The sequence below is a fragment of the Pristiophorus japonicus genome, chromosome 31 (genome assembly GCF_044704955.1).
Source record: "Pristiophorus japonicus isolate sPriJap1 chromosome 31, sPriJap1.hap1, whole genome shotgun sequence".
In the NCBI taxonomy this organism is placed as follows: Eukaryota; Metazoa; Chordata; class Chondrichthyes; family Pristiophoridae; genus Pristiophorus; species Pristiophorus japonicus.
The window spans coordinates 3,215,731-3,230,389 of NC_092007.1; the positions used below are offsets into that span (position 1 = coordinate 3,215,731).

General features: G+C 41.7%; 1 pseudogene; it reads left to right on the plus strand.

Annotated features, from left to right (window-relative positions):
- Positions 1-14,143, plus strand: part of LOC139240298 (pregnancy-specific beta-1-glycoprotein 4-like) — a 42,883-nt pseudogene extending 28,740 nt beyond the window's left edge.
- The last annotated feature ends 516 nt before the right edge of the window (positions 14,144-14,659 follow it).

Below are 14,659 nucleotides of genomic sequence, written 5' to 3' on the forward strand. Positions count from 1 at the left end.
GTACGCAGGGAGTTCAAAAGCATGAATTTGTATTTACTATTAGTGATTAGTTTAGTTGTACAAAACCCACATTTTCTTGAATTTTTTGCAGATGGACCAGAGAATGTCTTTATTACACCCACAGGGCCAGTTTGGGTGGAGCTGGGGGAATCTCTTCCATTTCAATGTTCTGCCCAATCAGTTCCAGATGGTCAATATGAATGGTACAATGAGAGCAGTCTGTTAAACAAAGGACAAACTTACAACATTGCTTCAATAAGCTCGAATCATGGTGGGAATTATACTTGTCAGGTTGATAACACAATAACCAAAAAAGGCAGAAATGCTTCCATACAGGTAATTGTAAAGGGTAAGTACATACTTCACTATATATTTCACTAAGATATTTTTAACAGAATTGTAACTCTGCGTGTGTTTTATTTTATGAATCTATACAGTTCTTTCTAAATTAGTAATAAAAAATAGCATTTAAGATTTTCACAATGAAATATGATTCAAAACTGTAAGACCATTGAGGTTGGATAAGTCCTGAAGACAATACATATAACATGAGGAATTTACTTCTTGACATGTATCTGTTAATTTAATTTCTCTATCTACATCTATAGCAACAGAAAAACCTTGGTAGCCTTGTAAGATATTCAGGGTCACAGGTCACTCACAGATACCCAAAGAGTCTTAGGCATTTTAAGGCAATTTATTAAGGGAGCGATAGTTCAAATATAGTCAAACACAACACACAATCAGGATAGACTTAGTCGACATATGACCATGACAAATAGCTGTTATTAGCCCCAATCGTTTAGATGACTGGTGGCACAAACAGTTCTTATCTTCACCTTCTGCCCTGAAACCCTTTCTGGATTTTTCTTTTATTCTCTTTTTAGGGGTGGGCCTGGTGTAGGATATTGGCCGGACCATTTAACCTATGATATGTCAGATTATTTGTCTCAACTCTTGGATGAAACCTTCCTCTTCACATCCTCCCAAGTTTGGATTCAGACTTGCCATTCGTGACCTTCAGATGTCTGGAGCTGCCTGTTATGAGTTATTTATGTTCACACTGTTCAAGTTGCTTTAGCTATTGTAACATGGAATGAATCATTTAATTCTAACACCAGTCTGAAGAGGCTTTTTGGTCTTGTTGTTTCTTCCAATCCACGATTACTTACAGCCTGCTCTCAAGGACAAGTTACACTGTCCATCAACCATACCAGACTGCTGTTTTACTACAGTTTCTGTTCTACTGCCTCACAAACTCAGTACTTTGCTGCAAGTTTTTTTTAAATTTATTTGTTCCTGGTAAGTGCACGTTGCTGGCAAGCCCAGCATTTATTACCTATCCATATTTGCCCTTGAGAAGGTGGTGATGGCCTTCTTGAATCACTGTTTGGTATACCTAAATGGCTTACTAGACCATTTCAGAGGGCAGTTAAGAGTCAACCACATATAGGCCAGACCAGGTAAGGACGGCAGATTTCCTTCCGTAAAGGACAGTAGTGAACCAGATGGGTTTTTACAACAATCCGGTAGTTTCCTGGTCACCATTACTGATACTGGCTGTTTATTCCATATTTATTTAATTAACGTCATTTAAATTCCCCAGCTGCCATAAAGAACATAAGAAATAGGAGCAGGAGTCGGCCATTTTGGCCCTCAAGCCTGCTCCGCCATTAAATGTTAGTACGCAGTGTAATCAAACCATTGATTTGTATCTATTAATAGTGATTATTTTAATTATACAAAAAACACATTTTCTTGAATTTCTCGCAGATAGAGCAGAGAACGTTATTATTACATCCCCAGGGCCAGTTTGGGTAGAGCTGGGGAAAGCTCTTACATTTCACTGTTCACCCCTATCAGTCCCAGTTGGTCTATAAGAATAGTACAATGGGAACAGTCTGTTAAAGACACGACAAACTTACAACATTGACTCAATTAGCACGAATCATGGTCGGAATTATACTTGTCAGTTTACTAACATCATAACTAATGCAGGAAGTAATGCTTCCATACAGGTAACTGTAAATGGTAAGTACATGCTTCACTGCACGTTACATGAAGAACTTTGGACAGACTTGAAACCCTGAATGAATTTCTTTCATCTTTTAGTCTGATGGTCTGTTCGAGCTGAACGGAGGCAAGGGAATTAATTATGTGTAAAATTTTGATTGGGGTGTATTATCCAAGGGCATGCAAACTATCCGAGACGGAATAGTCCAAATAGTGTCGTAGACAATGTAATATGATGTGTAATGTACACAATTCTTAGCCCGTGTAATCAGAATCCTGCACATTCATTATGGCTCTTGGTCTCTGTGTTACTGCTCGCTTCACAATGGTGCTACTTAGTCGATCCCCGGAAATAGCGTGTCCCTCAATCCACAACCGACCTCCTTTTGCAGCTTCACTGTCCCTGCTATTTCCCCATAACATTTCAACTGTTTCTTGACCGGTTTATCGAGCTCCCTATTTGGTGTTGTGATTGAACTAGAATCGGTAGCCACTTATTTTCTAGTTTCTAATAATCCTTTGCATGAACAACAGGTTATCATCTGCCCTCTAGTATATCGCTCAGGTTTATGCACAATTTACTGGTTTATAGACCAGTGACAACAGTCTTTCCCCAGCGAGACTCCTTTCACAATATTGAGCTGTTCTGTTGTATCGTATCAGAAACTTCGACATTGCATGAAAAACGATCTAGTTTTTGCGTTCTGGTCTCATTCATATCTACTCATCGCTCGCATTCCTCGTGAAACCGCAAAGTAGAAACCTGACGAAAGTGATGTGCCGACTCATTGCTTTTTGTATTAAAGACACATACACAAAACTTAGAAGCATAGTTGTCCCTTTGCGGAGTTTCCAGTTGAACTACTTTTGCGGAGTTTCCAGTTGAAATCCAGCTTTTAAATATCGTGCAATGATAACCCAACATCACTGAGTTGCTGCATCCCATACAGAATCTACTATTTAGCTACGATTTTCCTTTCAGTTATTGGGATGGATAATCAGGAATGGTGTATAATGGGTAGTTGCTCCACAATCACCATTTTTACTATTAGCAAGAACTGCAGAGCGTAACGAGATGCGTATGGTGGAAACAACCGCATAGGAACTGAACCAGCTTGTCGGTCATGGAGTTGCCCAGAGTTATATTTGGAAGGGAGAATATTAGATGTGTAGGATTCAACTATTGACCCGTTTTATTCATTGTAACCACTCAAACTTGGAAACAGTTAAAAACTATGACAATAAGATCTGAACTATGTATTTCTCTTACCATTCCAGTTTGCTAGCGTAGTGCAATTGTATCTGGTGTGTCAATATTACCGTTCATTATTTGCTCTGATTTTGTTTTTCAGATCAAACCAGTCGGGACAATAATATGAGCAGTGGCGCCATAGCAGGGATAGTGATTGCTGCAATTCTTACTGTGGGTTTGATCAGTGGGATCAGTGCATGGTCGGTCAAAAGGAAAGCCGGCGGGTAAATATTGACATTTTATCTGCACATTTAATAGTTTCGTCCAAAGCCCGGTGGATTGACTTTAAGTAGGTTAGTAAAACGTGATCCCAAATATTTGTATATCACAAATGCTTGTAGTTGAAGGCATGTTTCCACAGTAAATATGAATTGTTGTTTCTGGATTTATACCAATCTCTATAAACTCCTCACACTGTAATTACACTCTCCCTCTACTGGTGGTGCAGCAGTGCCTCAGCTTTGCGTCTCTCAATTCCTGAAGCTGTCGTACAGAGAAACTTCTAGGTTTCTGCCAAAAATTAATCTGTTTCCAAAATAGCCCTACATTTTGATATTTGACTATGAACAATAATGTACATGTTAGCTTACAAATAGGGACATAATGTAGGGTTTCATACTGGTAACCTGAATAATATCTCCATCTCCTGATCCAATTATTTGCTCTCCCACTCTTCACTCGAAGTCCTGATTCCTGACGTGGAGAGCAACTAGTATTCATGAAATGTTCTGCTCCCCGTCAGAAAAAAAATCAGTTTTCATTAATAATTGGCCATGAATCAGTATAATTTTTGTTGCAGATCATGTTTAATGAACTATTGCAATAACATATACTGCTGAAAAGTTCACATTTTGTGCATTCTGCAACATTTATTTAGGATGAGCGGTCAAGCGCAGGGGCAAAATGATGCGAACATTAGTTCAACAGTTAACGGTAAGTGAAATACTTGAGTATTTCCAGGCTGCTGTGCCAATGCAGGTAGTAACAGTTCTTCTTGATTTGAAATTAACTTAACTCACCATATATCATACAGATTTTGAAGCTTTATCTTTGCACCTAAATGAACAGTAGCTGAAGGAAGAAATACTTGGATTTATATAGCGCCTTTCACAACCACCGGACTGCTCAAAGTGCTTTACAACCAATGATGCACATTTGGAGTGTAGACACTGTTGTAATGAGTGAAATATTCAGGCAACAATACCCGTTTTGTGCTTTGCAAAGTAATTGCAGAGCATGCTTAATGCTAGTTTAGACAAAAAGATGACGCAGAATTGCATAGAGCATATAGCTCAGAAATAGTCTGTGCTCGCGGTTATGCTCCACTTGAGCTTTCTCCCATTCTTCCTTATCTGATTCTATCAGCATAACTCTCTATTCCCCGGCCTTTCACATGCTTCCCCTTAGATGAAGTAAGCCCATATTTAACATAGAAACATAGAAAATAGATGCAGGAGTCGGCCATTCGGCCCTTCCAGTTTGCACCACCATTCAACATGATCATGGCTGATCATGAAACTTCAGTTCCCCATTCCTGCTTTCTCTCCATAGATCTTGATCTCTTACGCCAAAAGGGCCATATCTAATTCCCTTTTGAATATATCTAACAAACTGGCCTCAACAATCTTCTGTGGTAGAGAATTCCACAGTTTCACCACTCTCTGAGTGAAGAAGTTTCTCCTCATCTCAGTTCTAAATGGCTTACCCCTTATCCTGAGATTGTGACCCCCCGGTTCTGGACTTCCCCAACATTGGGAACATTGTTCCTACATCTAACCTCTCCAATCCGGTCAGAATTTTATATGTTTCTATGAGATCCCCTCATTCTTCTTAATTCAAGTGAATATAAGCCTAGTCGATCCAGTCTTTCTTCATATGTCAGTCGTGCCAATCCGGGAATCAGTCTGCTGAACCTTCGCTGCACTCCCTCAATAGCAAGAATGTCCTTCCTCAGATTAGGATACCAAAACTGTAAAAAATATTCAAGGTGTGGCCTCGCCAAGGCCCTGTACAACTGCAGTAAGACCTCCTTGCTCCGATACTCAAATCCTCTCGCTAGGAAGGCCAACATGCCATTTGCCTCCTTCATCGCCTGCTGTACCTGCATGCCAACTTTCAATGACTGATGCACCATGGCACCCAGGTCTCGTTGCACCTCCCCTTTTCGTAATCTGTCACCATTCAGAAGATATTCTGCCTTTCTGTTTTTGCCACCAAAGTGGATAAACTCACATTTATCCACATTAGACTGCAACTGCCATGCATTTGCCCACTCACCTAACCTGTCCACATCATCCTGCAGCCTCTTAGCATTCTCCTGACAGCTCACACTGCAACCCAGCTTAGTGTCATCTGCAAACTTGGAGATATTACATTCAATTCCTTCGTCTAAATCATTAACGTATGTTGTAAATAGCTGGGGTCCCAGCACTGAACCTTGCGATGCCCCACTAGTCACTGCCTGCCATTCTGAAAAGGACCCGTTTATTCCTTCTCTTTGCTCCCTGTCTGCCAACCAGTTCTCTATCCACATCAATTCATTACACCCAATACCATGTGCCTAAATTTTCACACAAATCACTTGTGTGACCTTGTCAAAAACCTTTTGTCAGTCCAAATACACCACATCCATTGTTTCTCCCTTTTCCACTCTCCTAGTTACATCCTCAAAAAATTCTAGCAGATTTGTCAAGCATGATTTCCCTTTCATAAATCCATGCTGATTTGGACCGATCCTGTCACTGCTTTCCAAATGCGCTGCTATTACATCTTTTAATAATTGATTCCAACATATTTCCCACTACCAATGTCAGGCTAACCAGTCTATAATTCCCTGTTTTCTCTCTCCCTCCTTTTTTAAAAAATGGGGTTACATTAGCTACCCTCAAATCCATAGGAACTGATCCAGAGTCTATAGGAGGTTCAGAAAATGACCACCAATGCATCCACTATTTCTAGGGCTGCTTCCTTAAGTACTCTGGGATGTAGATTATCAGGCCCTGGGGATTTATCAGCCTTCAATTCCATCAATTTCCCTATCACAATTTCTTGACTACTAAGGATTTCCTTCAGTTCCTCCTTCTCGCTCGACCCTCGGTCCCCTTGTATTTCCGGAAGGTTATTTGTGTCTTCCTTAGTGAAGGCAGAACCAAAGTATTTGTTCAATTGATCTGCCATTTCTTTGTTCGCCATTATAAATTCACCTGATTCTGACTGCAAGGGACTACATTAGTATTCACTAATCTTTTCCTCTTCACATATGTATAGAAGCTTTTGCAGTCAGTTTTTATGTTCCTTGCAAGCTTACTCCCATACTCTACTTTCCCCCTCCTAATTAAACCCTTTGACCTCCTCTGCTGAATTCTAAATTTCTCCCACTCAGGTTTGCTGCTTTTTCTGGCCAATTTATCTGCCTCTTCCTTGGATTTAACACTTTCCCTAATTTCTCTTGTTAGCAACAGTTGAGCCACCTTCCCCGTTTTATTTTTACACCAGACAGGGATGTACAATTGTTGAAGTTCATCCATGTGATCTTTAAATGGCTGCCATTGCCTATCCAGCGGCAACCAATTATGTATCATTTGCCAGTCTATCCTAGCCAACTCACGTCTCATACCATCGAAGTTACCTTTCTTTATGTTCAGGAACCTAGTCTCTGAATTAACTGTGCCATTCTCCATCTTATTGAAGAATTCTACCAAATTATGGTCACTCTTCAGCAAGGGGCCTTGCACATCAAGATTGCTAATTAATCCTCTCTCATTACACAACACCCAGTCTAGGATGGCCAGCTCTCTAGTTGGTTCCTCGGATATTGGTCTCGAAAACTATCCCTTATGCACTCCAGGAAATCCTCCTCCACCGTATTATGACCAATTTGGTTAGCCCAATCTATATGTAGATTAAAGTCACCCATGATAACTGCTGTACCCTTATTGCACACATCCCTAATTTCCTGTTTGATGCCATCCCCATTCTCACTACTACTGTTTGGTGGTCTGTACACAACTCCCACTAGCGTTTTGTGCCCTTTAGTGTTCTGCAGCTCTATCTATACAGATTCCACATCATCCAAGCTAATGTCCTTCCTTACTATTGCTTTAATCTCCTCTTTAACCAGCAACGCTACCCCACCTCCTTTCCCTTTTTGTTTATCCTTCCTGAATGTTGCATACCACTGGATGCTGAGTTCCCAGCCTTGGTCACCCTGGAGCCATTTCTCCGTAATCCCAATTATATTATATCCGTTAAAAGCTATCTGCACAGTTAGTTCTTCTACCTTATTACGAATGCTCCTCATATTGAGACACAGAGCCTTCAGGCTTGATTTTTCACACTCTTTGTCCTTTTAGAATTATGTTGTAATGTGGCCCTTTTTGATTTTTGCCTTTGATTTGTCTGCCCTCCACTTTTTCTTATCTCCTTTCTACCTTTTGCTTCTGCCCCCCTTTTACTTCCCTCTGTCTCCCTGCATAGATTCCCTTCCTCCTGTCATATTAGTTTAAACCGTCCCCAACAGCACTCGCAAACACTCCCCCTTGGAAATCAGTTCTGGTCCTGCCCAGGTGCAGACCATTCAGTTAGTCCTGGTTCCACCTCCCCCAGAACCGATTCCAGTATCCCAGGAATTTGAATCCCTCCATCCTGCATCATTTCTCAAGCCACGTATTCATGTTAACTATCTTACTATTTCTACTCTGACTGGCATGTGGCACTGGTAGCAATCTTGAGATTACTATCTTTGAGGTCCTACTTTTTAATTTAACTCCTATCTCCCTAAATTCAGCTTTTAGTACCTCATCCCATTTTTTACCTGTATCGTTGATACCTTTCTGCACCACAAGAACTATCTGTTCATCCTCCCCTTCCAGAATGCCCTGCAGCTGCTCTGAGACATCCTTGACCCTTGTACCAGGGAGGCAACATACCATCTTGGAGTCTCGATTGTGGCCGCAGAAATGCCTATCTATTCCCCTTACAATAGAATCCCCTACCACAATAGCTCTCCAACACTTTTTCCTGCCCTCCTGTGCAGCATAGTCACCCATTGGGCCATGAACTTGGCTGCTGCTGCCTTCCCCTGAGAGCCATCTCCCCCAACAATATCCAAAGTGGTATATCTGTTTTGGAAGGAGAAGACCACAGGGGACCGCTAAACTACCTTCCTACTCCTGCTCTGCCTGGTGGTCACCCATTCCCTATCTGCCTTTGTAACCTTTAACTTGCAGTGTGACCAACTCACTAAACATGCTATTCGCGACATCCTCAGCATCACGGATGCTCCAGATTGAATCCATGAGCAGTTCCAGTGCCACAATGTGGCCTGATAGGAGCTGCAGCTGGATACACTTCCCACACACATAGTAGCCCCTTGTTCTGTTTAACATACCTTTTCAACACAAGACAAAGATGCGAATGGTGAAAGAAAACAAACCTTTAATCAAATTACAACTTAATGAAAATCCATTTACTTTGATAAGGTCCAATCATTGTTTCTCTATCCATTTCCCTGTGATGGTCTCAGCATGCACATACTTGTGCAGTCCTTGTATCAGCTCAGGGGCTGATAGATTTTTAAAGAGATACAGAATGGACAAGGAGATGGAAACTTTCCTGAAGCTGAAACATTTATTTTGTTTACTAATTGGGTGCTCGACTAACACTCAAATTATGAAGAATTGGGGTAAGTTTGCCATTCTGTCATAGCGTAAAAGTGGTGGTATCTGGATTTATATGGAGAAATGTAAAACAGGCTTCCAACTTGCTACCTTTCATTTTACTTCATCTATGCAAATCTAAATTACTCCCAATGTTTAGTAGTCTCCCCTACATTTCATTCATTGTTTAAGTCTGTTCCAACTGCACCCTTTTACTGTAAAATAGAATTTTTGATGCAGCGGCCTTTAATTTGATAAGCACAGAATCCACTGAAAAATCTGTACCAGAAAGGAAATCCAACAAAGCTGCAATTTCTTATCATGTAAATCGATTATTTTGTGTAATTCCATTGGAATCTACAATGGTTCATTGATTGAGGAAGGATTTTCGGCCTTGAATTGCGTGTGGAGGAGATTTACAAGAATTATACCAAGGATGGGGAACTTTAGTTCTGCAGAGAGACTGGAGAAGCTGAATCGTTCTTCTTAGAGCAGAGAGGCTTACGTGGAGATTTAATAAAGGTGTTCAAAAAAGTGAAATATTTTGATAGAGTAAATAGGGAGTGATTGGTTCCAGTGATAGAAATAAGCAGAGGACACAGATTCAAGGTAATTGTCAAAAGAGACAGGTGCGTGATGAGGAGATATTTATTCATGCAGTGAGCTGTTATGATCTGGATTGCACAGACTGAAATGCTGCTGGAATCAGAATCAATAGCAACTTTCGAAAGGGAATTCGCTAAACACTTGACAGGGAAAAAATTTTCAGAGCAATAGGTAAACCGGGCAGGGAACCGGATTAATTGCATAGCTCTTTATTGGATAAATAATACAGGAGATAAAACGTATCCAGGCTATACACCAGTCCACTTAACATCGGTGGCAGGAAAACTAATGGAATTCTTACTAAAGGAGAACATAGAAGAACATGTAGAAACCAAAAATATATTACTGAATAGTCAGCATGGATCTCAAAAGGTAAATTCGTGCTTGACCAACCTCATTGAATGTTTTGAAGAGGTAACAGAGAGTTTAGACAGGGGTAATGTAGTAGATGTAACTGATCCATATTTTCAAATGGCCTTCGGTAAGGTACCACATAATAGATTAATGAATAAGGTCAGAGAATGAGGAATCGGGGATAAATAACAGAATGGACAGCGAGCAGGCTTCAAGACAGAGTGGCAGAAGGTGAATAGTGCTGTTCTCCAAGGATCAGTGCTGGGACCACTGTTGTTCACAATTTACATTCACGATTTAGACATTGGAATCAAAAACTCAATTTCTAAATTTGCAGATGACACCAAATTGTGTGGATGGTTAATACTGAATAGAACTGCCACAAATTATAGGGAGACATTAAGAAACTTGCAGATTGGGTGTATAATTGGAAAATGAATTTCAACGCCGATAAATGTGAGGTATTTCATATTGGTAAGAAAAAAAAAGTGAGGTCACATATTACTTGGAAAATCCGAAATTAAATGTGATAGAAGAGCAAAGAGATCTCGGAGTAAAAATACAAAAATCAATTAAAGTCGAGACATATGGGCCCAAGTTTAGGGTGGATTGGAGCAACTGGTTTAGTTTGGATGTATCTTAGAAATCGCAATTCTCGGCATTTAGTTTGCTCCAGTTCTAGTGAGTTAGTTTAGTTTCGTTTTAGTTCCCTTTTTTTTTCAAAAAGGGATGTGTCCAGCCACTTAGGCCTGTTTTGCAAGTTTAGGCAGCGAAAACTTACTCCAAACTAACTTAGAATGGAGTAAGTGTTCACTTTTGTAAGTTCTGAAAAACCTTACCTAGAGTTAAGTTCAGTGCAGGCACAGCCAGAGACTGGGGGTGGGAAGCATAAAACACAAAGGACTAAAGCATTAAACACAGCACTTAAAATGGCCTAAAACCTCTTGCGATGATATTTTGCCATATCTGCTGAGTGAGGACAGTTGTTTCTCTTTTTATAAATAAGCAAGTGTAGGCTCCCAGCTGAGGCAGACACATCAACATCAACGGGGCTGGGGGGGCGGGGTGTGTGGGGGGGCAGGGGGAAGGGAAGTTAGAGGATTTTCCAAAGCACTAAATACCTTCACAACAACTAAACAAAGCAGTACATTTAAAGCATCAATCACTAAACAAAGCACAAAAAGAAATAAGCAATTTATTAACAAATAAAAAATAGAAGGAACCCTGCACCTAAGCACCAAGATCGAAGTAATAAGCAACCAATCAATAACAAATAAAAAATCGATCTCCTACCTTTATGTGAAGGGAAGGCGTTTCTGTCAGCCTCTCTCTCTGCATCTGTGCATGTCTCTCTCTGTGTCTCTGTCAGTATCTCTCTCTATGTCACTGTCAGTGTCGCTCTGTGTTTCTGACAGTGAGGGGTTGGGGGAGAGGGGGTGGGGGAGAGTGGGTGGAGTGGGGAGTGGGTAGGAGGAGGGGGCAGGGAGGGGGGGAGGAGGGAGGAAGAGGGAGGGGGTGGAGGGGGGAGGGAAGGGGAGGAGGAGGGGGAAGCAGGAGAGAAGGGATGGAGGGGGAAGGAGGGAGGGGGAGGAGCAGGGGTGAGGAAGAGGAGGGGCTGAACATGAGGAAGGGAGGGGGGTGAACGGAGGCTGAACGTGGAGGGTTGAGGGGGGGGGTGAACTTTGGCCGAACACGGGGCAGGGTGGCTGAACAGGAGGCTGAATGCAGGGGTTGAACAGATGCTGAATGCGGAGGGGGAAGGGGGGGAGGCTGAACGCGGTGGGGGGTGAACGGAGGCTGATCGCGGGGGGGAGATGGGGGGGGTGAACGGAGGCTGAACGAGGGGGGAGAGTCTGAACGTGGCAGCAGGCTGCTGATGACTGAGCCCATTCAGCCAGGGCTCGGGTCGGTGTGCTTTGGGCCCCTCCCACACAATCTACACAGCGTCGGGCTGCGAGGAGCTACTGCACATGCGTGCACACTCTAGCGTGCATGTGCAGTGATCCCAGCGCTGTTTTCTGCGCCGAGACCTGGCTCCGCCCCCCCACCCCTTGTGCTGCACTACGCCAAGGCCGAAGACGTCCAGAGGAGCTCGGAGAATTACAAGGTAACTTTTTGGTGCCCTTTTAATTCTAGAAAGTCGGTGCAACTCATGGAAGTGCGCCGTTTTTACAGGGAGCGGAAACTTGGACCCAAAGTTTTGCAACACTATAAATAAGCAAACCAAGCACTCGGGTTTATTTCGAAAGGTTTAGAATTGAAAAGTAATGAAGTTATGTTAAACTTGCATCGAACCTTCGTTATACCATAGTTGCAGTGCTGTGTACAATTCTGGTCAACATATTATAGAAAGGATATAAAATCACTGGAGAGGGGGCAGAAAATATACAATAGCAGAAATACAATGGTATACCTATCAGGGAATGACGAACATACTGTGTCTCTTTTCTCTTCAATAGAGAAGGATGAGGGTTGACCAATAGAGATATTTAAAATTATAAAATGTTCTGATAGACTAGGTATTACAGCATGTTATCACTTGTGTGGAAGAGCAAAACTAGAGGTCATCAAAATAATACAGTGACCAAGATATCAAAGATGGAATTCAGAAGAAACTTCTTTACCCAGAAAGTGCTGAGAATGTGGAACTCGTTACCACAGGGAATGGTTCAAGCCAATAGAATAGATATATTTAATGTGTGGCTAGATAGGGATATGAGGGAGAATGGAACAGAGGGTTATGCTGATGGAGTTAGATGAGGAAAGAGGAGAAGAGGCTCGAGAGGAGATAACAGCTGGCATGGACTCATTCGGCCAAATAGCCTGTTTCTGTGCTGTATCATTCAATGATTTGATGATTGTATTTTCACGGTTGATTAAATGATTTGTATTCCAACAGTCAACCCTGTTACAATCGGTGAGATCTCAGCAGGGACCTATGAAAATATTCCAAGAAAGCAAAAGGTTGGTGCCATTGCAATAATATACTGTATCATCCTGGGCAGTCCCTCAAAATCGAGGAAGACGTGCTTCTACTGTAAAAGTGAGTTCTCAGGTGATGGAACAGTCCAATATGGGAATTACAGTCTCTGTCACAGTCAGTGGTGGAGGGAAAGGGTGGGTGGGGAGTCTGGTTTGCCGTACGCTCCTTCCGCTGCCCGCGCTTGCTTTCTGCATCCTCTCGGCGATGAGACTTGAGGTGCTCAGTGCCCTCCTGGATGCTCTTCCTCCAATTAGGGCAATCTTATATTGGTAAGTCCAGTAAACAGAAGAAAATCTATGCTTTTTTGCGACCATCGAAGTCATGGTTCCTGTAGTAAACTGGAGTCACAAGTAACCCAGAGCAGGGTAGTTGTGGCAAGCGTCCTTGCCTCAGTGCATTAGTGGACCAGTTGGGTTTTTACAATAATCCAAAAATGTTTCTGGTGCTATACAGAATATTGGGCTGAATTTTCTGTTTTACAACCGAAACTAATATTGTGCGGAGCTTAAAATGGGCATTCGATGCAGTATTGCTCTTGTCCCAACCAGCAGTAAAATTTAAAATTTACCTCCTGCAATTTGATTTGTGGGATGGATAATGTAAACAAACTTTTCTAACTTTTATCTCGGGATATATGATGCTATCTGAAGAATCTACATGTGATTCATGGTGTAACGGTTTACAATATTTGTCATCAAATTGCTTTTGTATAGGAGAGAGCTATGGAACCACTTGATGAAAACTCCACTTACATGGTCAGAAAATTATCTTGTTTATTCTTGTTTAATCTTCATTTAAAAAAAAATTATTTCAGTTCTCTTTTGCTGCACTCTATTTCTCAGCCGATCTGTTATCTAAACAGAACCATTTCTTTACTTTTGACAGAGATTACAGCTGCAAGATCAGTCAGTTTACAGTGATCTGATGAGGTATGTGAGTAGATCATTTTACAGCTGATCCACCATACCGGGAAGAAAATGTAGATATTTTTATCCGTTCTCAGGATATGGGTATCATGTGGCAAGGCAGTGTTTATCTCTGATCCCTAGTTGCCCTAAGGGCATTCAATGTCAACCGTGTTGTGTAGGACTGGAGACATGAGAGTGGATAGTGTGACTTGATTATTTTGTGGATGTACATTACAGAAATAATACATTCAGCGGCTTTATGCAATATCTCACACCGAACGTGTTTCACTGAAATTATTCGCACATACATAGAGTCAACTTTGCCTGTATTTTTGTTCCCGCAGACGTTAATGTTATTGGTCACACATAGGGTAATGTTGGTTTGTGACTGGCTGCAACAGAAGGTCAACGAATTCAAGACGATTTTGCTGCAAGATACTTCTCTCATCTGTCTCTTAAAGTTAATGCTCTCTGCAACACCAGCCCCAAGCTGAGATTGTCAAGGAGGTATCCTCTATCAACCTCTACTGAACCATTCCTCATATTCATGATTTAATTCTCCATCTTAAGCCATCTTGCCTTCTCTCCTCTGTTTTCAGTCCCCTTCTGACCTCACTAAACCTCTCGCTAGATGTAAACTCTCTTATTGATATTCATTTCCACCCACAGCGCCGGCCTTGGGGACAATGGCGCTTTGGGCGAACTTGTATTTGGGTCCCTTTCTTTGAGTTGAAGTATGTAGTAGTATCAGTGTGGGTTGTCATTAACAGATTTCAAGTACTTTGCCATGACATCTACATCTTTCTTTGCAGGCATTAACTGAGCTTTCCGTTTCCAGTTCTGTGCCCTGGCAGCATCTTTTTAGGTACTTGCGACATTTTGTTTC